This window comes from Chlamydotis macqueenii, chromosome Z (genome assembly GCF_036417535.1).
Source record: "Chlamydotis macqueenii isolate bChlMac1 chromosome Z, bChlMac1.mat, whole genome shotgun sequence".
Classification (NCBI taxonomy): domain Eukaryota; kingdom Metazoa; phylum Chordata; class Aves; order Otidiformes; family Otididae; genus Chlamydotis; species Chlamydotis macqueenii.
In genome coordinates, this window is record NC_141593.1 from 49,697,928 (window position 1) to 49,722,976 (window position 25,049).

Below are 25,049 nucleotides of genomic sequence, written 5' to 3' on the forward strand. Positions count from 1 at the left end.
GGATTACATGAGGAGCCAAGGGGCATAGACATCTTTATGTGTACAAGCCATTGCTCAGATCTGTTAAACCCACTCAGGAGCTGTAAAACATCTCTTACTTCTTCTGAAGGCTACGCTTGACGCTTTGAAATGCAAGAAGAATGGGATAGACTCACAGTTTTTCTTGCTTTTATTGGGGATACGTGAGTGCTATCTGTTCAGAAAGTTGAGCTGCAGCTGTCAAGTGCGTGAGCTTTTCCTTTTAGTGCATACTCGTCCCTGGCACATGTGTCAAATGACATAGCAATGCATCGTAATGGTGTTATTGTAGCTGAGATGTTCTGAGGATATTTATTTTCTTAATGCATATGCAAATAAGATAGAAGCCATATTAATAATTGTGTAACTGTCACCAGAGCCTTTTTTGGTGGTTGAAATGATTGCCTGTAACAGTACATTCTGCTGTTAGAAATACTAATGAATAGACAAAAACTGTTTTGATCTTCACACAAGTTTAAAGACTTCTTAAAGGCATTCTGAACTGGTCAGCATGTAATCTGTAGCACTGCCTGATGTAGAATAACTGGGTGGAAAAAAAAAGGAATTTAGTATATGACAGGCATCACCTATCTGCAGAGATGCTGCAAGAGAGGAGAAACTGATAAAGACTCCCTTCTCCCCTCACACTTCACAGCCTTTTCCTCGTGAGAGAAGTGATGCTGCCTGGTAGATACATTGACACGAGATGCTTCGCTTTACTGTATATGTAATGAGGTGGGATGTTTTTAAGGAATCCTGGAAAAATAAGTAAAAATTATGTGGGTGGACACTGCTGTTTCAGTTCTTGTATTGAGTTTAGGACTAGGTAAAGATCTTGCTGTAGGACACGGGACAGTGATAAATGTGGCTGTGCAGTAATTGTTCTACTGGTTTCACCGTTCCTGGTCAGAGAGAAGTGGGGGATCTGTAAGACACAGGAAATCACTGCCATGCCCCTTCCCAGCCAAGGGGAGGGCAGCATTATAACCAGTTTGCCCTTTTCAGCATGGTAGTGTTGGAGCTGGAAACTCCCAGGCGTTGCCTCTCTCCCATTTGAGCTTTCTGCAAGAGTAGTCCTGCATCCAGCCTTTCGAAAATCTCGTGTGGTAATTTCTTTGATGACCTGTGTTCTAGCTGACATCTGTTAGGTGGTAGAAGTGCTGTCGGGCTGGCTCTGTTACCCCGATGACTGACCAGAGGTTGCTAGTAGGGGTTGCTAGTAGAATAGCTGCCAGAGGCTGCTATTCTGGTAGTCCAAAAGAAATGTGTTTTCTGTAGAGTGGCAGCTTACCTTCATAAATGCCTTATTTTATCTGGTATTTAGGCTGAGATGCAGGATCTGACACTGACGTGACCAAAGCCTGAGAATAGTGTGGGGTGGTGGGTTTTTTTTTTGCTGTTAATTCTGCCAGAGGTTGCTGCCCCTACAGTGGAGGTGTAAGTGGATGGCCTAAGCACCTGACAGTTTGAACCGATAAAACAAGACTCAGAAGTGCTAGCGTGCTGCAGCTGTTAGACTTGACTTACTATCTTCTAAAATGTGTCAGTACTTTGACTTTTACCACTCTCCCATTCCTTAATCTTTAAATCCGACTTCTTTAATTTCTCCTGCCTCTTTTGTTCAGTTCGTTGCAGCATTTTTCACATCTGTTTCTTTCAGGTTTTGATTTTCTGCCTGAAACTTTGGTCACTGTGAGATGCTGGGTAAACATTTTCCAGACTGTTGATATGATTTGCATCAATGTAGCTCCTGTTCAGTAACTGTAGGCAAGTTGGCTATGTAAGTGTCACTGTAAAAAAAAAAAAAAAAACATTTAATGGAACCTCAGTGCTTCTTATTATTTTTCTCCATCCTTCAAAACTATACTATGTTTTGTTACACTTGTGCACACTACTTGCTAGCCTTTACAAGGGTTCTCACTATGTGACTTGATTTGCAGGCTACTCTCATGCCCTTCTGATCTGGTTTTGCATTCCAGGCGTGAACCCATAATGAATAAACATCCTTCGTTGTTTCTTTGCTCTAGGTGTAATCTCTGCTCTGGACATTATGCCGTCCCTTCCTTTGTCTGTTTTGCTTGGTGGAAGCTTGTTCCTGTGCACATCTCGCTTGCTGCTTATCAGCAGATTTTGGACACTTCTTGATCTAGGTGTGAAGTGCCTTTCTATTTAGGTGCTACAGCAAAATAGTTTGATTCCTAAATTACTTTTATTTATTTGAATTGTTACTGGATCTTTTCCATCTTGAGGAGTAGGAGGAGAATGTGTGTGGTGAGGGAAGTCTTGTTCACTTCTTCCTTGGGCGGAGGGAGGAGCTCCCAATCAGATCTGGCACTGCTTGCTGTGAATGCGGGGAAGGTGCTCTGCTAGGCCTGATCCAAATTATGTCATTACTAGAAAAGTTGATTGGTTTGCTCCTCAGCATAGAACAGGTAGTGAAATCACTCAGTCACACAAGGAGTCCAGACAGGTCTGGGTGGTTGGTGTGTTGTTCTTGCAACTTCCACTGTGACTCCGAGTCAGGCCCATTTGGCAGGCTTAGAGGCCAGTTCCCAAAAGACAAGTACTTTGCATGCTTTGAGAAGTGTAGGTGTTTGGGGGTGGAAGTTCTGATTACAGAGGGGTGATTCTGGTCATGGTGGTGGTGACATTTTTTCATGAGCCTTTAATAGTCCTGCAAGAGGACTATTAAAATCCTCAAAGGATTTGGACTCTTCACTGCATTTCAATAAATCGTTGTTGACTATCATGCACTGTTCAAGATCAAAGAGTGGCCCTACTACAGTTTTCCGTTATCTTGGTTCATGTTTATGTCATTACTGAAGGAAGAGTCATAAGACATCCTTTTTTTGGTGGTTGTGTAAGTATCTGATTGATTGTGTCCATCTCACCTTTGACAAATCTAATCCCTGAGGTAATGTGCAGTTTGCAGCTGTTAAAATGGAAATTTTATTGGCAACTAATTTCTAATCAGTTACATAACTTGATAATACTTCCCAGATTACTGTATAGTGTTGTTTGGTGGTGTCTGAAGTACAGATGAATGCTATGTCTGAATTACTAGTTGTGCTGAAAATAGTGACTTGGCTGCCATAACCTGAGTCTTGGCTATTTGCATCCAGTAGTGTCTTATAGAAAATTTCACTGTATCTGAAATTAATATGCAAGGAAAAAAAACTCTATCTGTTTGTAATGTAAGGCATTCTTCAATGCTTTTCATGTGTCCTTCTGCTTCTGGAGTGTAAGTTAAAAGAAAAAGCAATGAGTTACATTTTCATTTATGTGCAGCTGTAACTGCTGCTGGATAATTTGCTCTTTCCTTACTTGACTCTCTAAGTACATTTAGCAAGTAGTCAAACTGAAGTATGACGTATCTGTGTACATATTTGATTGGTACAAAACCGTTTCCATTTTCCAAGTATTTTGCTTGCTGTTTTACTGTAACTGAGATTGAGTGTTGTAGAGTTCCTAGGCTGTTTTGACACTCTCTGGTCACTTCATCAGTATTGTGTGCAGTGACTGTGCATGTTTCAGTGGAGGTGGACCATAAAATCTGTCAGGGATTCACCTTTTTTAACATTTAGCAAGACCTGTGTCAGCAGAAAAAGCCTTGAACAGAAAGCTTTCACAGGGCATAATAATCCTGCAGACTGATCTTTCCAATGCCACAGTCACTTGCTGTGGGGCTGCAACAGGGTTTACCATACCCAATGCAGTGTGGTAAATTTTCCTACAACAAACTGCAGAACCTAAAGGTTCTTATAAACTTGTTAAATCTTACTGCACATGATGAAACTTTACTGTGAAGGTGTTGATGAATTAAATCTGAATTTACAGAGGCTTAGGCCGTTACGGTATATTACAGGAGATGAGGTCCTGTAAATTCTCAGTTACTCCTATCCTGTGTTTCAAAGATCTCTCTGTTTTTATCCTGCCTATGAAGTGGCTTGCAGCTGTTTGTGCTATGAACCTTCTCTGGTAGTAACTCAGAGGCAGGACAAAAGCAACTTCTGCACAAAGTGGTCATGTGTGACAAAACTAAATGTAGGTTTCTGAAAAACACTGCGACAATGAGTGCACAGTGGAGAACCTGCTGTGGTCTGTGTGTTGCTAAGGGGGTGTAGAAGCATATACACCTAATTTATAATGAGGGCGGCTTTCCAAGACATTGTCGCGTTGACTTGCTACAGGCATTGATCCTTGCTGCTTGCTTTAGTCTGGAAGCAGTTTTCCTAGGCTATTGCATACCAGAAGGTTTACTTTCTGTATCAATACAGTTGCAAACTGGATCTCTGCTTGAACATTAAAGCAGTCCACTGCATGTACGTCAACCAGAATGCCATGCTCTAGTTGTCTTTGCAGGTTCCTGCTGAGGATACAGTGGTGGAGAGAGGAAGGAAACCAGCCTAGGATCTGTATCGTTACACCAACACCGTGCATTTTTGAAATGCAGCTTTCTGATAAGTAGTCTTGACAAAAATGTGTTGCTGATGTAAAAGCACTGAGTCTTGGTCTTGTGCCTGCAGGGAATTCGAGTTCTTGTGCTGGAGTTCTGCTTTGGGTGGTGTCCTCCCAGCTCAGTGGTAGCCACTGATATGGGGAAAGCCAGCAAATCCAACCTGTATGAACACATTCTACTGAAGCACACACAAATGTGCAAACACCTGACAGGGTGTTGTGCACAGACACTAGCATACATAGAGAAGGGCATGGCCAAATGGAGGAACTGCGATTTTCTTATCTGCAATGGTACAGGATGAGGCATCTTCATACTCTTTGTCGTGGTCGAGTTCTCCCACTTGAAAACTAAGCTGTAGTTCTGTGTGTGATTGCAAGGTGATTTTTTAGATTTCCAGTCATGTGGAGGACTGTCAAATTCTGCAATGCTACATTAAGACAAAAAAGATCCTTTCTTTTAAGTCACATTTAGCCTTAAAGTAATCTGAAGTGCTGCAGTTCATATGTAGTAATTTGCTGCAAAGTGAAGGGAAAGTTATTATAAATAATGTTTGCAAGGGAGTCGCCCTGAATAATTACCTACCTGCTGTTTGCTTTTTTGTCTTTTATCAGAAGGTCTGTATCCATACCGTGGCTAGCTGTAAATTGAGCTTTGCTCTGAATTTCTAGTCCTAGTAACAAACATGGTCTGCAATAGTTTAAGGAGTATGTGTGCTGGCTAAATGGCTTTTCTGGAGGAATTGTAATTTCTATAAGAATGCTTTGGAGTGACAGTTGACTATGAAGCCTTGCTAATACATGGAGATAAAAGATACGACCAGTTCACTGTGCACTAATACACTGCTAGATTCTGATATTTAGCACACTGCTGAAAAGATTTACTTCTACTGTTACTTACTGGTTTAGAATGAGTTCAGGGTGGAATTGTAAGCCGCTTAAATAAGGTCGACATGGTCCGGAAAGCTCTGTCACTGGAGGTCAGTAACAGACCCTCTGTTCCTCCCCGAAAAAAATATCTTTGGTTGCACTGTTTATTTTGCTTTTGCAAGTTTGGTTACTTTTGCAGATTAAGTCCTACTTCACTCTTCCCTTGAAATGAATTTTAATAAATTTGAAAACCTTTCTGCTAAGTACCTTGAAGCATCTCTTGCAACTGTTCACTTACAATCAGTGAGATTGTGGTATTACTTCTGTCATAGATGGAGAAAGCTGAAGCGGTTAAAAGTCAGGCTTCTCACTGTGTCCCTGTTCTTAGACGACGGACTGAACATGCAAAAAATCATAACCAGTAGCGGAAATGTGTATAACTGTTTGTTACTATTTTCATGTCCTCTCCAGAAAGCTTCCCACCACCCTGAGGGATGTGCGGCCCTCCTGCCCGACATAGAAAATTGACCTTTAAGAATGAACAGTCTTTAAAAAAGAAGTCTTACAATCTTGTGGTTCACACTGAGCCTTTTGAAGGATAACACGTTGAGTTTGAGAATCTTTCCCACATCTCTGTTTCGTAAATCCCCAGATTTTCTTGTAATGCAGGACACAAGAAACTTGATGGCATAGAGCAAAGTTAACAAATTGTTCAGAGGGCATATTTAGGATACTCTCCCTCTTTTTGCCTAGTAACTGCTAGGGAGAGATACCAGTAGAAGATACTGATATTAAACTCACCCTTAATGAATAGAGCTGGAGGTTGAACTCCTTGTTTTTTTCCAACTTTTACCATTCTGTCTTTTAATATTCTTCATGGAAGGGTGACAGAAATAGTGTGAAAATACTGACTACTGGAGAGTTAAATAATCTTGTAATAGATGTAATATGTCACATAAGCTATCGCCATAAGTAGTTAGGACACCTATTTAGAGTCTGCAAGATGACACCTTCAGAGCAGTGATTTCTAAAATGTTGCCTAAGTGTCATTGCCAGTCCAAACCATTTTATGCCAGTTACTGAAATGGTATTGAAAATAGTTGCGATATTTGAAAGTCTTGCTGGGCACACTGTAACTGAAATCACAGCACAAGCTGGTGTGTGTGTGGTATCTTTCTGGTAGGATACCAATTTCCCAGCCGGCCAAAAGTCTATTTTTTTATTCCTTTCCCTATGGCAATAGTTAGAAATGATAGTGGGAGGAACCAGCAACAGGAAGAAAAAACAAGGAATCCAAGGAAGAAATAAAATGTATCTCCGATACAATATTTAATGGTAATATGGATTGTATTTTTAAGTGGCAGAGAATTAAGATTGCTCTTCAGAATGCTTTTTAGCTTATCCTGTTTTGTTATTACTGCTTAAGTGTCTTCTAAACTTCTCGTTTTAGGAAACTGTGCCCCTCCCTCTTTGGCCTGGTGACTGGTAATTTCACACTTACCCTTATTTATTTAAAGCCATGGCAACCACCATACTGAAATATCATCAAGTAAAATCCAGGTCTGATTGCTGACTAATGATGCAAAGGTCTGCTCTCTAATAAAATGCGGCTCTTGAAGGACGAGCTCCTTAAGGCAGCTACGCCCTGTCTTCAAGCGTTTGCTCTAATTTCAAGGCTTCTCCATGTGGTGTTGCTCAACATGTAGCAAAACAAGTTCTTTCCAAGCCCCTTGAGCATTCCTCCGTATGTAGCAAATTAGATGTTCAGTCTTTGTTATCTTTTTCCTCCTCCCACCTCCCCCCAAAAAAAGAACGCCACCAAACCTGGAACAAAAGACCCAACAAATGCAAATTTCGGAGAATTGTTTTGTTTTGTTGCAAAGCGCTATTTGTTAATTACAGAGCTATCAATGTAAACACTTGCTTGCACCAGTGATTTTGCTTCAGTTGCACTTAGCTGCATTGTAGGGTCAAAGGGAAGGCAGCAAGTGTTGCAATACAGCATTGTGCAATTCCTGGCTTCAAATAGAAAATGATGAGCAAGTCTGAATAGGCCTCTCACCCATCAAAATTTAGCCAGTGATTGTTAACGCTCGTGCTCTTCTTAATTAGGAATGGGTCTACTGGCTTCTTGAGGTCAAAAGGAGAGAAGGGTAGTGGTCTTAAGAGAGGGCCGTATCAGGGCTGTTCTGGTGTGAAAGGCCCTGAGCCCCCTGGGCCTTAAAACTCAAGTTAATATGTTGGATTACCTCTAGTTTATGATGTCTGAAGATAATCCTTAGGCTCCCTATGCAGGGTCTTAACAGGAAGGGTGGCTGGGTCTGTATTGCTGAATAAGTCTCGTCAGTGGAGTAGATCTTCAGTTTTCTGTGTTTTTCAGTCTGTGGAGATGTAGGATGTTCTTCCTGCACAGTTTCTCTTTCCTGGAGCAGTTCATCTAAGTTTGGCTTATTCTTCCTGCAGTTTCTGCCTAGACTGAAAACCTATCTGAGGTTTAGGGGACGACACACGTGCCCTTGCGGTGTGGTGTTTGTGATGGCTAATGTTGTATCACTCAAAATATTCCCCCTGAGAAAGGAGCAGCTCCAGAAAAGTGCAGACTAGGAAAGAAGAAATTAATCATTCTTTGAGCAATATCTCTTTCCATCACTTGAGTAGGGCAACTAACTTCTGTCAGCTAAAAAGGAGAGAGCTCTTGGGCAATAGGACCCAGCTTTGAAAGCGCTCAGTGGTTTCTGGTGCCTAGTTCTTGCTGAACTTCCGTGATGCAGAAAATGTTTAATGCCTTGCAATATTGTGTGCTGGGGCTGCTCCTAGGATCAGGCAAGTCTTATGGTTCTCATTGGGATTACAGTTGTGCCACATGCTGATCAACAAACCAAAGGGATCTCCTGAAAAGGAGAAGCAGCCCCTCCTGGCTGGGCAGCCACCAGCATCCCCAAGCTCTCTTTTTGTCCAAAAGGAGAAGTGTGAGCAAACTGCCACTTCTACAGCTCTCAAATCCAAACTGTTTTTTCCCAGACCTTTGGGCATGGCGCTGAAACTTTTTCGTTCAGGATAGCCATTCAAAACGAAAGATGGAGACAGAGCAGTGCAGATTTGGCTTTGCTCTTCCAGCAGCTTACGTGCTGGAAGCTTACTAGTCAGTGGGTGGTTGTCTGCCTACATCCTTTCCTGGGTTCTTATAAGTTGGGTTTATGTGTACCTTCTTATTCTGCCTTATTAAATTAGCTGGCACAGAGGAAGCCTCTGAGAAACCCTTTCAAAATCTTCTGCTTCAGGAAGAATTTTTAAAAATTACAGTATTTGAATACATTTTTAAAAACCCAAAACGAAAACAAAAAAAACCCCACAACAAAACAAATTACTTTGCATGGATGCAGAAACACTTCCCCCTTTTTAAAAATCTGGTTATTTTGGGGAACTTTTCAAAGAGGTGTGCTGGCAAGGACATTGCACACAGACAGAAGTAATAATAGTGAAACAAAATTTGGTAGCTACTCATTTGCTGGATTTGATCGGGAGAGGTTTATCAAGGACACTTCTGACAGCATTTTTTCTGATGTAGTGGTATTTTTTTATGTTAGGAGAAGCTACAGGGCTTAATACTATACAACTGAGGATTATGTCCATTGTAATTTTTTTAATGTTACTTTTACAAACTATGTAATAGTATATTCAAAACACTTATTTCTGAGACAAAGTGGACAATATTAGTTGGCATCTTGCACTTGGTTAAATGTAAGACATTTCCTTAATTTAGTGATGTGTTTAGAAGAATACTGTAACGTACTGAGTATACAACGGTGATAACTGTGTTTACAATAATTTTCCAATTCCTACTGTTCAGTGGTAGCCAACTTGTTTAAGAATTAAACGTAAGGCATACTGAATTGGCAATCTTGGAAAAATTTAACTCAATGCTGCTACCGCTAAATATTGTGGGATGGATACCATGGGTTTAAATGGTAGCAGAATTGTATTCCAAGCCTCTGTCTTAAGTGCTTACGACTAAAAGGCGACTTGCCTTGTGCTCATTTATGTATCCCTGTCTGTAGTACATCAGTTAGAAATCTGTTAATTATTGATCTGTAACACTAGGACCTTTATGGAGATCACAGTGGATTTTTTGTTTGTTTTAGTTTGTTCCTAAACAGACATTTAGACATTTTGGAATGTATAACATTGATCCTTGTGCTGGAATTGTTTACATGCGAAAAGGTATTTATGATTTTTTGCAAACTGCAATGTGCAATTTTGTACATGTGTTTTAAACTAAAGAGTTTATAAGGAAGATATTGTATGTATAGTACTTGGACATGAGTATTATTTCTTTGATATAATATCTAGAGGAAAATTAAAATTGCTTTATATTCATATTTGTGGCTGTGTTCTTCATTATTTCAGCAAGAAATTTAAAAGTCAGCTTAAGGTATAGTTGTAATTTTGTTGGAAATTCCAAGAAGAATTTGCTTATCTGGGCTTTTTAAAAAAATACTTTAAGATCATGCTTAATGTGCTGTTTCTTTTAATTGTATCAATGTTTTGAAGTGCAAGGAAGGAAGAATTTATTCTTGTAAAAGTGCTGCTATTCTGGATAACTTCCCTATATGCTAGTGCAGATGCAACTCACAAAGTGAACTTTTTAAAAGCAGAAGAGAAGAGAAAGTCCAGCTGTGGTGACATCAGATTTCAGGCCATTATGAAGAAAAGCTGACTGGAGTCATCAGCACTGTGGGACGGGATTCCAGTTGCCCGTGTCTTGACTTTTCAGCAGAATGAGAGATTGTTAGAACTTTTTTTTTTTGCCATTTAAACAGTTCTGAAGTCACGTCTGGAGTAAATCTGTTGAATAAGGCAACTCTTTTTCTGTCCTGTGACTGTTCTTATGCCCGTTGCTACATCTTGACATATTCCTGAAGGAGATCTACTCAGTAAACATTGCCACGTGCTAAAAACAGTTCTGAAGCCCCAGTTGAAAGCTCCCCTGCTCTGGGAAGGCAGTCCTGCCTTCCAGATACATCCTTCCAAGCTGACTGATGAGGGGAAGGACTGAGTGCCAAGCCCTGCTAAAAATGCTCTGAGGACACGAAGTTCAAGCAAGAGCTGAGAAACATGGCAGTGCCGGTGATGTTGGCTACGCCAGCTCATACCCCAGCATGTGTCTAGACCCTGGCTCGTTCTCTAGAGGTGCATGGATTCTCTGCCACTGAAGAAATGGTAGAGGAACTGATTTCTTCTGGTTGAAGATATGAATACAAAGATTTCAGAAGCACACAAAAGTTAAGAGGGGAGGAAAAAAGGAAACTGTGAGCGCACTGTAATTCAAGCTGTTGTACGTCGGCATTTATGGTTTATGACTGCATAATCGGTTTGGTGCGGGATTACTCTGACTTCTAAATGTGAACCATGCCGCCCTCTGTGCTCTGGGAGTTACTTACCACTTTTTAATCTCTGTGTTTTTCATGGCTACAGGCTGTGTTTCACACACGCTAGCCAGACCACTCCTTGCAGATTTCCACTCCACTCTAATACAGATTTCTTCCTTGGAGGGTCTGTAGCACTCTTGCAATAGTCCTGATGCTTTCCAAATTAAATACAAAGGGTAGGCAGAACAACAAGATGGTGAGGGCCTTTAAGAGATGCTTGAGGGTATTATTGCTAATTTTGGATGTCAATTTGAGCTTCAGAGCCTAGTTCCATAGGAAAGTGTTCTGAACATGTGGGTAGGAACCGATCTACTTGTTCTCTTTAAGCTTTCAGTTCTTCTGGCCTCGAGTGTCTCAGAGTGGTGCCTGCAGAAGTGCTGGGGAGGAGACAGTTTAGACTGATTGTGCTCTGTTATGCACAGGGCATGGAGTAAAAGCTGGGTGCTTTGCCTTGGTTAAATAACCTGCAGGATCTTTTGCCTCTGAGAGTGTCCCTTTCTCCTCCCCCTCTGCCTCTGGAGTCATTGCTAGAGTGGAACAGACATGGCCCTTGCATGGCTTCCAGAATTGGTATCCTTAGGTAGTAATTGAACAGGTCATCACTTATTCCTGGGTACTGCCCATCCTCTAGACTAAGTGAAGTGCAGGCCCAATGGTGCTCTTGCAGCCTACTCTTTCTTTTCCTTCAGCCTGGGTGACTCAGGTTCTGACATATGCCCTTCAGGTGGAACTGGCAATTGAATCAGTTGCCAGAAGTCAAATAGCAGGTGACACACAAAAGCTGTGAGCCTCTCTCACTTGTCCTGATGTGGGCTGCTTAATTTCTGTTTCACCTGCAACTGGCTGCATTAAAGTAATTTTAAAAAGTTCTCCCTTTCTCTGGTGTGACGTAGCAATGTGCAAGATATGACACACAAGTTGTGTTGGGTTTCCCCCCACCAACTGTAAATGAGGTCAGGAAGTGTAAATGACGAGATTCCAGCACATTTGGGCAGATGTCTCATCATCTGAGCCATCCTGCCGAATCCAAAATTTGTGCCTTTGTCATTCTTGCTGCAGCTCTCAAATGTCAGTCGCAGAAAGACATTGCTGCTGAGGAGGTGGGAAGCTGACGACTGTAACTGATGGGTGCATCAGTTCAGAGAGGTGGTTGGATGGATGGAGGCTGTTCTCTACCGTCAGCCTATGGTCTGCAAGTTGGGCAGGGCTGGAGGCCTGATTGCTGAGAGTCCAAGTCGCAAAGGCCAGTCCCAGCTCCCTGGATACATCTCGTGGCCAGTGATTTGACTGCAATGGGTAATGCACCCTGATGATTAACTTTTGGAGGATATCTCAAAGCTCATTCTTCAGGAATAAAGTAACCCACACCAGGAGATGCAGGAGGACACAAATAGGGCAGCCAGATCACGTAATTTCTGACCATCTCCTTGCAGCTTTTAGTAATTTGAGGAGTCGCCTGGTCTCTGAGCCATGCTGTTGTGTTAAAGAAGTCCTGCTGTGCTTGGACCTGGCAGCTCCTGTGCATTGTAGCCACAGAGTCACCCACATAACCCGCAATACAGCAGCTCTGAACACTGCGCTACCTAAGCTGAATAAACCTGGGATTAAATGTCCATCCTTTGCTCATCTTGTTGGTTGGGTTTTTTTTTAATCTTTGATCAAGCAAGTCTTTTGCTTTGAGGCCTGGTAGAGCAGTCTCTCTATTTTCTGTAGGGAGCTTGCTGCTTCTGGTGACTGGCAGGCAGGACAGCAAAAAACTCAAGTCATCCATGGCCCTGAGCTTTGGGCCCAACTGAACGGAATATGAAGTGGGTTGTTAGCTGTATCCATTGCGTCTGCTTAGCAGCCTCAGTGAGGGGCCCTAAGCAAATCTTACCAGTGAAGGGGGTTTCCAGGTACCTGTGGCCTGCGCTCTATAGTGGAATAGCTGTGCCTCTGCATCACCCTATTCCTTAGCAAACAGCTAGACCTCCTGATGCTCTGCAAGTATCCTGATGCTTATCCACAGTTGCAAAAAGAAATTCTTTGCCTTCCTCTCCACCTCTTTCCTATCCTTTCTCTATGCTGGAGCTCTCCTTTGGTGCCTCCCACTCGTTGCTTTTCTCTAACCCTAACACTGCGTCTCCATCTGCTCCCTCCGGCTGCAGCTGGCAGGCTCCCCAGCTCCCCGGCTCCCCTGCCGCTCTCCTTGCCGTCCTTGTCTAGGTGTGTGAGGGTACTCTTCTGCTGTGCAGCCCTCTTCTGAAGAGAGAAGGATGGAGAGAGTACATGCTGGCAGGAGCGTTCCCCTTCACGGTCTGATCTTTTGAGGTACAAAAGAGAAAAATCTCCATTCCATGAACTAGTAAACTGATGGACAACCATAGCTATGGAGGAGAGGTGCTGCCATGAGCCCGCAGGGTTAGCGTGGCCTTACTGTCCTGTGCTGGGCAGGAACAGGGTAAAGCCACAGTGAGAATGTGGCCCTAAACACTGTGTAGGCTTTGTGGATTTGCCCCGTGGCTCTGAGGAGCTCTTGGGTCTCACTTCTCTTTGGGGTTCATGTTTAGTGAGCTTAAATGGGGAGAAGATGAAGGAAAATCCCAGACAGAAAATTACACAAAATTGAGAGTAGTGTAAATACTTTGGGGTAAAACACCAGCATGGGGAGACTTGTAACTATTCCTCAAAACACACTTCAGAAAATCAGCATCTTGAAGGTAATTAAGAAAGTGCAACAAAGGTGCTAGATTACTTCTGCTGACTTGCCACAGGGCAAGGCTCTCCAGCATTTGCAGCTGAAGATTAAGAGTTGACTGGGAGGCAATGTATTGCAGTCCCTTTCTCTTCTCACTGTAGTCTTTTGGGGAGAGATTGAGATTTATCTCCAGGTGCTGGTCAGCTGGGCTGATCTCAGGAGAATAATAACTCTCCCTCCTCACCTAGAATTTCTCTCTTTTGCAGTGCAGCTGTTTTTAGTGGGTGGTGAACAAAATGCTTCCTTACTGACTATTCTGAAGTCTGTTTCCAGAACACCTGAGAGCATGCACTGTGGATAAGACAGACACAAGCCAAAACCCAGCTGTGTGAATGACTCTCTCTCTTATTAAATCATTAAACATCTTTAACCCTCAATATCTCCTTTGGACCACCCCATCCCTTTCTGAAGGTGTTGGAGCCCCACTCATCACCGATTCTGGAGGTTTTAAGAGCCCATGGACTGCTGTTTGGAAACAGCCATGTGGGCTTTGCAGTGCCTGCGTAGTTATGGCTCTGGCAGCATGACTCATGACAAGCCTTTCCCAATGCCTTACCAATTAATCCTTTCAGTTTCTTTAAATGAGACACGGGGCAAATGTGACTCATTGTCGTTTTCTGGAAATGACAAGTTTGCAAAGCGTGGCTCAGGGGAGTGTCTGGCTTGTGCCATACAGCTGGGATCGGTGTGCAGCCATCTCCTGCTCTCGCTCCCTTTCCCTTCTGCTTTCAAAATCAGCATCACTACTTTCCTTTTGAGACCCCAAACCAGGAGAGACTTTCCAGTGTCCTCTGTTGCCTTTATGTGAAGTGAATGTGCTGGGCTAGAAAGATAAATTGCTTGAAGGAAAGAATTTACTACGTGTCAAACTATGTGCTGTCTTTGCTTTATTAAAACCACACACTTTGATTCCTTGCTACACACATCAGCTTTGCAAGAAGCTGCAGGAAGGTGAGTCCCTCTTTGGACAGATCTGTGGCTGTCACAGCTGTGCACTGCGGTGCTGGCAGTGGGGCTGGTGCATTGTGTTTACCCTTTTGTACTGCTTCTTGCTGCTGCATGCCACTGCAGCAGCACATCGCCTCCCCAGAGCAGGCATCCTGCAGCAGAGCGTGTCCATCTGGCCGGGAACTGCTACAGCCAGTGGTGCCTGACCTATCGGTGTGCTGTTCGCCCCTGGTACCTGCCAAATAAACTGTATGGGGCCTTCTGCAAGGCTGCTGCTCCACTCTGACAGTCCTCAGGGTCAGCATTAGCCCTGGTGTTAGTCCTGCCTAAACCTCCCTGTGGTGCATCAGGGCCATCTTTGCTACCACATAGGAGCACCCTGGGAGTCTTTGCTCGGCTGCTGTGTAACAGGAAGGGTTTAGCTGCACTTCTGGGCTTTTGAGGCTGTGAGGTCAGGAGAGGGAAGAAAAAAAAGAAAGAAAAGGATGAGGACACCCAGGTGGCCTTCCAGGCTGTTTCTGGCACAGCACTCCTCATGTTCCACAACTAATAATTTTGCGTAGCTTGCATCTCCTCATGGGGGCACAGCCTGATGGAATAAAACTACGCATGTAATTAAATGCAGCCCTCCCAAGTGACAGCTCTGCACACAAGGCACCTTCAGGTGGGTGAAAAAGGTGGAGCCCCAAGCCTCCACTTGTCTGGGCTTGCAGCAAGACCAGAGTCCCAGCAAACCAAGGGACAAGGGCCTAGCATTGAGACAAAGGTCCACGGAAGTCAGGCCTGGTTTCTGCCTTTGCTCTTTGCCTCGTGGTGCTTACTGGGCATAGCTGGCGCACTCTCCAGCAAGGATGCACTCGTTGTGAAGACTGCAGGTGGGTTTGACAGCCCAGATATCTCTGTCCCTGAGTTGTCCCGTCTTCCTCCATGTTTGCCAGCAGCGGGGAAGGCAGGCATGCAGGAGACCAGTGTGCACAAGGCCTGTGCCCTTCTGACTTGGTATCTATTTGAACACCCCAGAGTGTGGGTGGAGTAAGCACCATGTTCAAGGCATTGAAGTGAGAACCTGAGCAAAGAGGAGTGAGGTAGCGTCTGAGACCACAGAGCAAATATTTGCCTGCAATGCACTTCGGCAGTTCAGTCAAAGGCAGCCAGCAAAGGGTGGAGAAGTCCAGTGGCGACAAGGCACTGCTTGTCTGCTCAGCCATGCAGAGGGCATAAGTGCAAAGCCAGGGCCATCCAGGCCTCTTGGGCAGCTGTAAAAGGTGAAAAACAGCAGTGGGCCAGTCACAGCCAGCCTATGCAAGTCTAAATGCCCTCTGAGCACAAGTATGAGCATCGTCTTAGAAGTGGCTCACCTGCCTCTGATCTGCTGCTTTGTACTTCTGAGAAGCAGCTTTCTGGGCAGGGAGAGGGAGGGAAAAGACCTTCCTGTGCCATTTGCCATGTCTGCAGGAGGAGCTGCCTGTCACTGAGCTCCAACTGGGGATGTTGGGGTAGGGGAAAACAGCTGGCACCCCATCTTGAGCCTCCACACCTACTGTTTGTTTACTGCATGGTCAAACAAACTGCATTTCCTTCCTGCTGGGTCTGTGGCATTGAGTGTTTCTTGATCTACCCAGCTGGGAATCCTTCTGCTACCTGGAAAAGTTCAAAGGCAGATGACCGCCCTGCTTTCTCTCCATTTTCCGCCGCAGAAAAAAAAACCCCAACACTTGGTCAGGCATAATTAGACCCACTTTATCTTCAAGGGATCAGGTGAAAAAAGGCAGAAAATAATATTTGGTGGTGTCTTTTTCTGAGCAGTAGCAAAACTCAGGCTCTGTCTGGATCAGCAATTGGGGTTGGGGTGAGGGGGTGACCTATTTTTTGTACCTGGTTTGGCTGTTTACAAAACCTGTGTGTATCCTGCTTCCTCAGGCAGATTTGGTAGTGCAGGGGAGGCTTTGTCCTGGTGGTAACAGCTGCCTTGGACCCAGAAGTGGGTGTTCTGAGGAGACTGTGTCTGTGTCCCCTCCAGTGCTGGGAACCTCTGGAGCGAGGAGCCTTGAGTCCAGGCCAGGCAGGATGCAGAAGGACATCTTTGTGTTTCAAACTGCCCCTCTCCCAAAAGGTTTCAGACAGTTTCTCCTCAGTTTTCTCCCAGTCATCCTTTCGCTTTGGAAATCCACACTGAGTTGGATACCACCCTCATGTTCAGGGGTGAAATGCTGTTGATGTAGAGCTGTACTCCTGGAGAGAAGCCTCCTGGCCCCTGTGGAAATTAAGAAGGGCTGGATAATGCACTCTGACACTTGAAAAGCAAGAGAAACGCTCACTTGTGTCCCCAAGGGATGGTTTACTCTCCATCCCTGGACTGGATACCAGTCCTGCTAGTAACTGCTAGGGGTAGGAGGAGACCATGGGGTGGGGAGCCCCACCTGAGGTCCAGCAACCATGGCCTGCACTGGTCCCTGTGCCTCTGCCTTTCTCCCCACCTCTGAGCTGCACGCAGCACAGGCTCTGCCCCCCGGGGTAAAAGCCTGCCCTCCACAGGCATCCCCCCACACTCCCTGGAACACCCGGGGAAGGAAGGGCTGTTGGTACTGTAGGGAAGGAGACCGTTTTCTCAACCAAGCAGTGCTTCCTACGAGGTAATGCAAAGGATTTTCATCTGTGTTGCTTTGCACTGCCTGGTTGTCCCAAATCTGTTGCAAGCTGAAAACACGATGCCAGGTTCTGGGAAACTGCTGGTCCAAGGTTGGTGAGTCCTTGGGGCCACTTGACGCAGCTCTCTGGCTGACAGCAGCAGGCACTTCAGAAAACAGAGACAGGATAAAAGATCTTCCTCCATCTACTGCTGATGAGCATTTGGGAACTTTCAGAGAGAGAGATTGCTCTGTGGCCTCCACATTTAACAATTCTTGTGGTACTCATGCCACAGATTTGTTGAGAAGCTTTTGGAAACCTCACAAACTCCTGACATTGCCAGCTCTGGCAGCAGAAGTTAACTGTGCATTCTGTGAAGCAGCTCATCCTTTTGCTGAGTTTAGGACCTATTCTCTGCTAACTCTGTGGGGTGTCACCCAGACCTGGTGGCATGAGAAGCAGTGAATAGTGGTTTCCCTGTTCACATTTCCTATTTGAGTCCTGGTTTCTTAGATCTCTGCCATACCTTCTCTATTTTGCAGGTTAAGAGTCCTAGTACCTTTGCCATGTCCTGGCACAGACATATTCCATACTTCCAGCTCCTTGGAGTCTATCCTGTCCTGTCACTGCACCTGTCTTCAAATGGGGAAATCAGAAGTAGGCAGAGGGCTCACAATGCAGACACACCAGAGAACTAAATAATTACCTTTATTATCTTCCTCATAATTCTCAGCCTTTTGTTTCCTTTTCTGACCACACTGAACCATTCACAGCACCTCCTGGGTCTCTTTCTGAGTGGCAACAGCTGACATGGAGTCCATCAGTCTGCAGCCAAGGCAAGGGCTGCTGTTGTCTCATGCACACAACTTGACATTCATCAAAGCTGAGTTTCATCTGCCACTTTATTGCCCAATTACTTGAACACTGTGGGAGCCTTCTGCTGTCATTAAGTAAAGAGCTTGGTAGATTCCTGGCTGCCAGGTAAGCCTTGAAAATGTAAGTAAGGGAGCAGGATCCCTGAGTTTGAAAAGAGTCTGAAACAAGAGCACAAAGGTATAACTTACCCTGTCCCCAATGTGCTACTTGTCAGAAAAACAGAGGAAAGATTGATATGCTGAGATCTATTCCATCTACTCTTATTTGAGTTGTTTTCCTTTCGGGGCCGGCTTTGGAAATACTAAGGCTGCTCCAAACCCTGGATTGCACTTCATCACCCCGTGTTATTGCTGGGGAATGGTGACTTTCCCCACAGCAGATGGAGCACTCATGTGACACTTCATACACTATGTATCATCTATTTACATCTTTTTTTACATTAGCAACAGATGGCTTGGCATAATTATTTTTTTTTTAATTATGAGGAAAATGTATCTAAAACTTCACACATTTTCTGGAGCCTACAGTTTTTACTTTTACAGCACTAATGTTGAGGTCTTCAGCAAAAGGACCTCCCTCACCCTTCCACTGCCTTCTGTAAAGAGGTGTCACAGTAAAGACGCAGGTAGAGAGGATAGCAATAAGCAAGCAGGAACTCTTCCAGTCATGCAAGGGGGAGAGGAAAGAGCAACTCTGAAGCAAGACAAAAGGGAGAAGAAATGGACTTATGGGCAGTAGTATAAGGGGAGGGGAAGAAGAGACAAACCCTACCTTGAAAAGTTGATTGTACTCAAGTCTCACAAAAGCACAAGCAGGCTTCAGAAATATAAAACTTACCAAAACATGAGCTCAACAGTTGTTTCTTCTTGTTCCTCTTTTGGCATATGAGGCTGTAGGCACTGAGTCCCTGCTATCAGATTTTTCTTGGGAAGTACAAGGCTTAGTGAGGAGGAGGGTTAATGTAAACCAGGACTTTCCCATGCTTATGTGACCTCTAAAGCTGGGGCTGGAAGCAAGCTGCCAGCTTGGTTTGACTTAGCAGTGCTGATGCTGTCGGAAGAGAAGAGGCACTTATTAAGGCCATAGGAAGAGATACAGGATAGATAAAGAGCAGCAAAGGTACTGAAATATCTTCATCAGACTACCTTTGCCTGGAAAACAAAAGGTCTCTGGATGACTAGAGGTGAAAGACCTCCCCAAAATTGCCAGATGCCAACATCATCCTTGTGCGTAGTGTCAAGCCTTGTGCACTGGCTATGTGCAAGGCTGCTGCCATCTGTTGGGAGGTGGCTGGGGCTTGGTGGGAGAGGGCTGTCAGAGGAGAGCATGAGAGGCTGTTGAGACACGGAATTTAATCTGCATCTTTACTGCGAAGGGCCACATCAGAAGGAAAGGAGCCCTCCATGGGGTAGCGCATCTGCCCACAACCTCATCAATGCTGCAGAAGCGTCCATAGGCAGGTATCTGATCTGCCTTGTGGCAACAGGAACAAGTGAAGTACAGCTTTGGGTGGAAAATATTTCTGAACACAACAGTCCCTGCAAAACACCTCTTGGAGAATGGGCACACAGGCAACACCAAGATCTGCAGACAGAACTCTCAGCAAAGGCAGCAGGACCCCTTGGTGGCTAATGGGCCAGTGGGCACTGTGTTTTCAAGCAGGTCTTTCGCAGCTGAGGCATGTACAACTGCTGTCTGAGATGTCACTCTTTTGCTAGATTATTTTGACCCATGGACCTTTGCTGCAGTAAATCAGATGATGCGCCTACTTGTTCTTGCTTGGTGTTTCTTAGCAAGCAAACATGGTATGGTGGGTGGATGCAAAGCTAGTTTACATTTTTACACTAGTTTTACTCCTCTGTAAATCCTACTCAGTAATGACTAATCCCCAAGTTGATTCCCCTTTCCCATTTGGATTATTTTATTTTCACTAGATTTAGGTACTTAATAAAGTTTAACCATTTAGGGTCTACCTGTTGTGATTTTTCACATGCTACAAGGACAAGTAGCTGGCTCTAAGGCAATAAGTACCCCAGTACTGCTTATATGTAGAGGCAAATCCCAAGTTTATGGTAAAGGCAAAGGCATTGGAGATTATAGGACACAGCCAAGAAAGCATAAATACTTAAGGAAAATGCACTGAAATAGCAGATTGCAAAAGAAACTATGCCAAATGCCTACAAGGAGTCAGGGGAGACACCAAGACTAGGTGCAGTAACCTGAGGAGCTCACCCATCCTGGGCTATTTGTGAAACTTCCCATAATGGCAGGATAGCTTGGGCTATGAAGCTTCTGCTTACTTGCCATCATCTTTACGGTGAAGAACACTACCCAGGAGTCATTCCCCTGAGCCCAGGAAAGGAGGACACAAGCAAGCTGATGCTATGCTCCTTTGTGAAGAGGAGCTAGTTCATCCCCACTGGGCTCAAGTCACTCTGCCTGCAGCAGCTCAAAGAAAGGCAGTAACAGATGCCTTGAGAAGCCGAGTGGCCCTCAGAAAAGCTGGAGAGCCCCATAGCCACATCTGAGCATGAGAAGACCCACTTTCCTAACAACGCCAGGGGTACTGGGCCAGCTACCACTGCCAGGTCAGCCCTAGGCCCAGGAATTGGCTTGCCTCTCTGGCGTGCAGAGAAGCCACTCGGCAGCACTGAAGGTGCAGCGGGGTAGGTCTTGCCTTGCTGTTGCTCCCCTCCCATCCCATGCTTGCCAACATAGGGATCCATTTCCCAGGGTGCAGCTGCAACATGGCCTTGCTTTTTGGCTGCCTCACACTCCTCATGGGATCAACATGAGAGGCCCGGTTAGGATCTGATCTTGCTGACCTTTGGAAGATAGCATACCTTACTGGGGGCTGTTCTTTCAGGCATTTCCTGGCAAGCAGGTGGTCCTCTGGCTCCCTCTGTCCCTCTCTCTCCTCCAAAGCATAAAGATCTGCCTGCTTCCTTCTCCCATTCCTTGGCAATGGAACTCCTGTGGTGCAATCTCCTGGCTTAGGAGGAAGTGTTTCAGCTATTCCCTACTCCCCTCTGCCCCAGATCTACTGTGCTGTCTGCAGTGTCCTGCAAGTCAGTGAGGCACTCAGTGGGGACAGCAGCCCACCGCTGAGCAGAAGGCAGAGCAGGAAAAGGTCTACGGGGGCTGGCTAGCCTGTCTGCTTCTGCTGCTGATCCCAACATCTAAAATTACTGGCATCAATCACCTGATTCTTCTGAGCAAGGTGAAATGAATCAACAGGAAAGATCTGAATCCATGAAAGGGTTTGCCTAGCTGCCCAGAACAGGAAGATAATGAGATTTCCAGAGAAGCAGCTTTGCCAACACCATGTTGCCAGGCCTTGTGGTTTAATCATGTGTCTAATATGTGTTTTTTTTTTCTAGGGCTCTTGCAGTTGCAATATGTTTACCGAGTTCTCTTTTCTTTTTTTTTCACATTGAGACAATCCTGCTTGTGGGAGCTGTGAACAAACCCATGAGAACAAGAAACCCCGGGGCTCAAAATACCTGTATGTAAATAAAGGGTAACACCACAGAGGTTATTTTCAAAGCAATGCCTTGGTTTTCCTCAAGAAAAGACTTGCACGACCATCTCAGTGACAGAGAAAACCAGTCTCTCTGCATGTGACTGAAACTGTATGCAATAGCTCCTTAATTAGGCTCTTCTCCAGCCTCCCAGGAGCAAACACAGCCCTAGCTAACTGGAGGTCTGCTTTGATGCCATGCTTCTTCTGCTTCTTGTTCTGCACTTGCAGTTATCAAACCAGGAGGCACTGCTGCGGGAAGGTACAGGCATAAGCTAGAACAGTTGCTGGACTTCAGGTCCTTCATCCTTCCTGGGGAAAGACAGCAGACCGACAGTGCCCAGCTCCTTGCATGGGGAGGAGGCAGAACCACGGGGCTGTGCTGGACTGTCTTCTTTAGGCTGCCACATGAGGAATTTAACCATTTAACCAGAAGTATTTCTACCTTCCATCTTGATGGATGGCCTATAAGATGCAAGGGGTTGGCTGAAGGGGATATTCAGGGGTAAGGTGTGAACTGTTGTGGTACATTAGCAAGTGATTAATCCAGATTTGCTTTGTGATCTTTACCATGGTCCTTACACACCACAATAAGAACATGGGAGGAGAATGAACAAAACTACAAAAACCTACAAGGAAAAGAGAAATGAGACTAGAGCAGCTTCAGGTAGGTTGGTTGGTTGGTTGCTCAAAACCCTAGAAAACATACACCATAAACTGTCATAAACCAGCTCACTGATGAGGCATACTATGATAGTTATTCTAAGTCAGCTTGCATTAAACTGGATACTTCCTTAGAGCCCAGGCACAAAGGCAACAGCATTAGACAACACCAAGCCCTGGCGCCCAGATGGTGAAAAAGGCAAGAAAGACAAAAGCGTGACCTTTCACTTTGGGGAATAAGGACATGTCCCATGGGGTCATGGGAGGTCTCTCCCTGAAAAAGGCAATTTACTCAGGAGTGCTTGGCCTGGATTATTTTCAGGTGGCATGGATTATTTTCAGGTTCTGCTGCCCCCCCATCTTGGGAAAAGAAGAAATAAGTTTCCAGAATGAAGGCAGAAAGGAGGAGGGGGAGAAAATGATTCTCAGCTGTGAAGCACAACATATGCTAGTGTGAAGCTAAACAGCTTTCCATGCAACATATTCTAGCCAAACTATTAGTAACACCTGATACACCCATGGTTCCCCTTCAGTTACCTGCCAGCAATGAGCAATTGACTCAATAGTATCAATTATGTTCCTTTCCCCGCTCCTTCCCTCCCACCAATTAAGCATCTGTTAATCATGAGAAATAATCCGCTTCTTGGAAAATGTGGGACAATGACTTTTTGTAATAAAATGGAATATTATTGAAAATAGTCATTAAGGTGTCCTGAAATAAGGTGGAGCCGTATCACTACCCCAAGGATTTTAAGCAATCCTATTTACCAAAACTCCTGGGGAAAGGTAAGCTGGTCAGGTCTGCCAGCTGATGCATCTCGGTAACATGTGTGAGGAACACCAGCAGCAAGACAGACCAGGTCAGATCAGGACTTCTCTGATCCCATGCCTATTACAGCCCGTACCAGTTGGCTTGAAAGCAGACACCTTTTCATTTATCTGCCCCTTCACCAGACAGGACTAGCTGTGCAGAACCCAGTCCCCACAGATGTTAGTCTGCCTTCAGAAGCATTCCAGCAGAGGAGGCAGTTCCACCAGTTCCCCAGACAATATCCTCTCCCAATTCACTTTAGCAAGTTTCTTCTCATCTAAGTCTTGTTTGCTGCAATTCAACTCATTGCTACTTCCTCCAGCTATACCTAATGCATATTTAAAGACTCAGCCTACCCTATAAGCAAAATATCAGTTTCTCAAAAATTTTCCCATGGGTGTATTTTCTGGAGTTTTCATCATTCTTGTGCCTTTTACCTAGTATTAGCCTATAAAGGAAGAGAGAAAAGAAATTGCCTGTTTGGTTGGCAGCTGGAAGAAGAAATGCTACGTACAACTGCTACTGTACAACAGACCTTCTAAGCCAGCCATTTACTCTAGCAGCCTTGGCTGAGGAAATCCTGAGTGTTTAGCTGAGCTTTCCACAGCAGACACAGTGGCATCAGATGGAACGGCAAGTGTGTACCCATCAGACTTTCAAGATGATTTAATAGGTTCCTACCAAATATATAATTACATGTTTTTCCACAAATGCTGGAACTGTGTACCAAAGCAGGCTACAAAGTTCACTTCCGAGTCCAGAAGACTTGGCCTTGGTCTTCCCAACTCAACTTCCCTCCTCAACTTCCTCCTGCAGGCAACAGAGGAACCAACAAGGAGGGGTGCCATGCTTGACCTTGTTCTCACCCACAGGGAGGGGCTGGTGGGGGATGTGAAACTTAAGGGCAGCCTTGGGTGCAGTGACCATGACATGGTAGAGTTCAAGATCCTTGGGGCAGCAAGGAAGCTATGCAGCAAGCTCTCTGCCCTGGACTTCAGGAGGGCAGACTTTGGCCTCTTCAGGGATCTGATGTGTAAAGTGCCATGGGATGCATGGCCAACCACATCCTGGGCTGCATCAAGAAGAGCGTGGCCAGCAGGTTGAGGGAGGTGATTCTCCCCCTCTACTCTGCCCTGGTGAGACCCCACCTGGAGTACTGTGTCCAGTTCTGGAGCCCCCAACACAAGAAGGACACGGACCAGTTGGAGAAGGTCCAGAGGAGGGCCACGAAGATGATAAAAGGGCTGGAGCACCTCTCTTATGAGGACAGGCTGAGACAGTTGGGGCTGTTCAGCCTGGAGAAGAGGAGGCTCCGGGGAGACCTTATAGCAGCCTTCCAGTACCTCAAGGGGGCCTACAAGAAAGATGGGGAGAGGCTGTTTAGTAGGGCCTGTTGGGACAGGACAAGGGGTAATGATTTCAAAATAGAGTGAGATAGATTTAGATTAGATATTGGGAAAATTTTTTTTACAATGAGGGTGGTAGAACACTGGAACAGGTTGCACAGAGAGGTGGTGGATGCCCCATCCCTGGAAATGTTCAAGGCCAGGTTGGATGAGGCTCTGAGCAACCTGATCTAGTGGGGGATGTCCCTGCTTCTTGCAGGGGGGTTGGACTAAATGACCTTTGAAGGTCCCTTCCAACCCTAACCATTCTATGATTCTATGATTCCCAGCTAAGACTTGTTGGACATTTCTTAGCAGAATGGATCATGTCTTCCAGATGCCCAGGGGCCTTTTATGGCATGAATCAGCACAGGCCAGTTGCAGCACAGGCCAGCTGCATCCAGTTGTTCTCTGCCCCACCCCAACCTCCATCCTTCCTGGAAACCTACAGAGACTATTTGCTGTTTCCTTTAATTTACTTCACTAACTGGACTCTAATTCACTTGCTTTATGCTTTTGTTTGCTTGGAGGATTGATACATGAAGGTACTGATTAATAATCTGTACTGGATTGTCATCCTGAAAGCTTAAATCTGAAGGTACTGGTCAGGCTGCTCAGTGAAAAGATGTTGTATGTACAATATACTTTTGGGACCAAGATCTTAGATATTTTGTAATCCTTCTAATGACAATAATAAATATGAAAAACA

At 44.9% G+C, this 25,049-nt stretch overlaps 1 protein-coding gene across 1 annotated transcript in view; it reads left to right on the top strand.

Moving 5' to 3' along the window:
• The window catches only part of LOC104474853 (purpurin), a 226,954-nt gene that overhangs the window by 143,902 nt on the left and 58,003 nt on the right, over window positions 1-25,049 (top strand). The gene's annotated exons all lie outside the window — the stretch shown is intronic.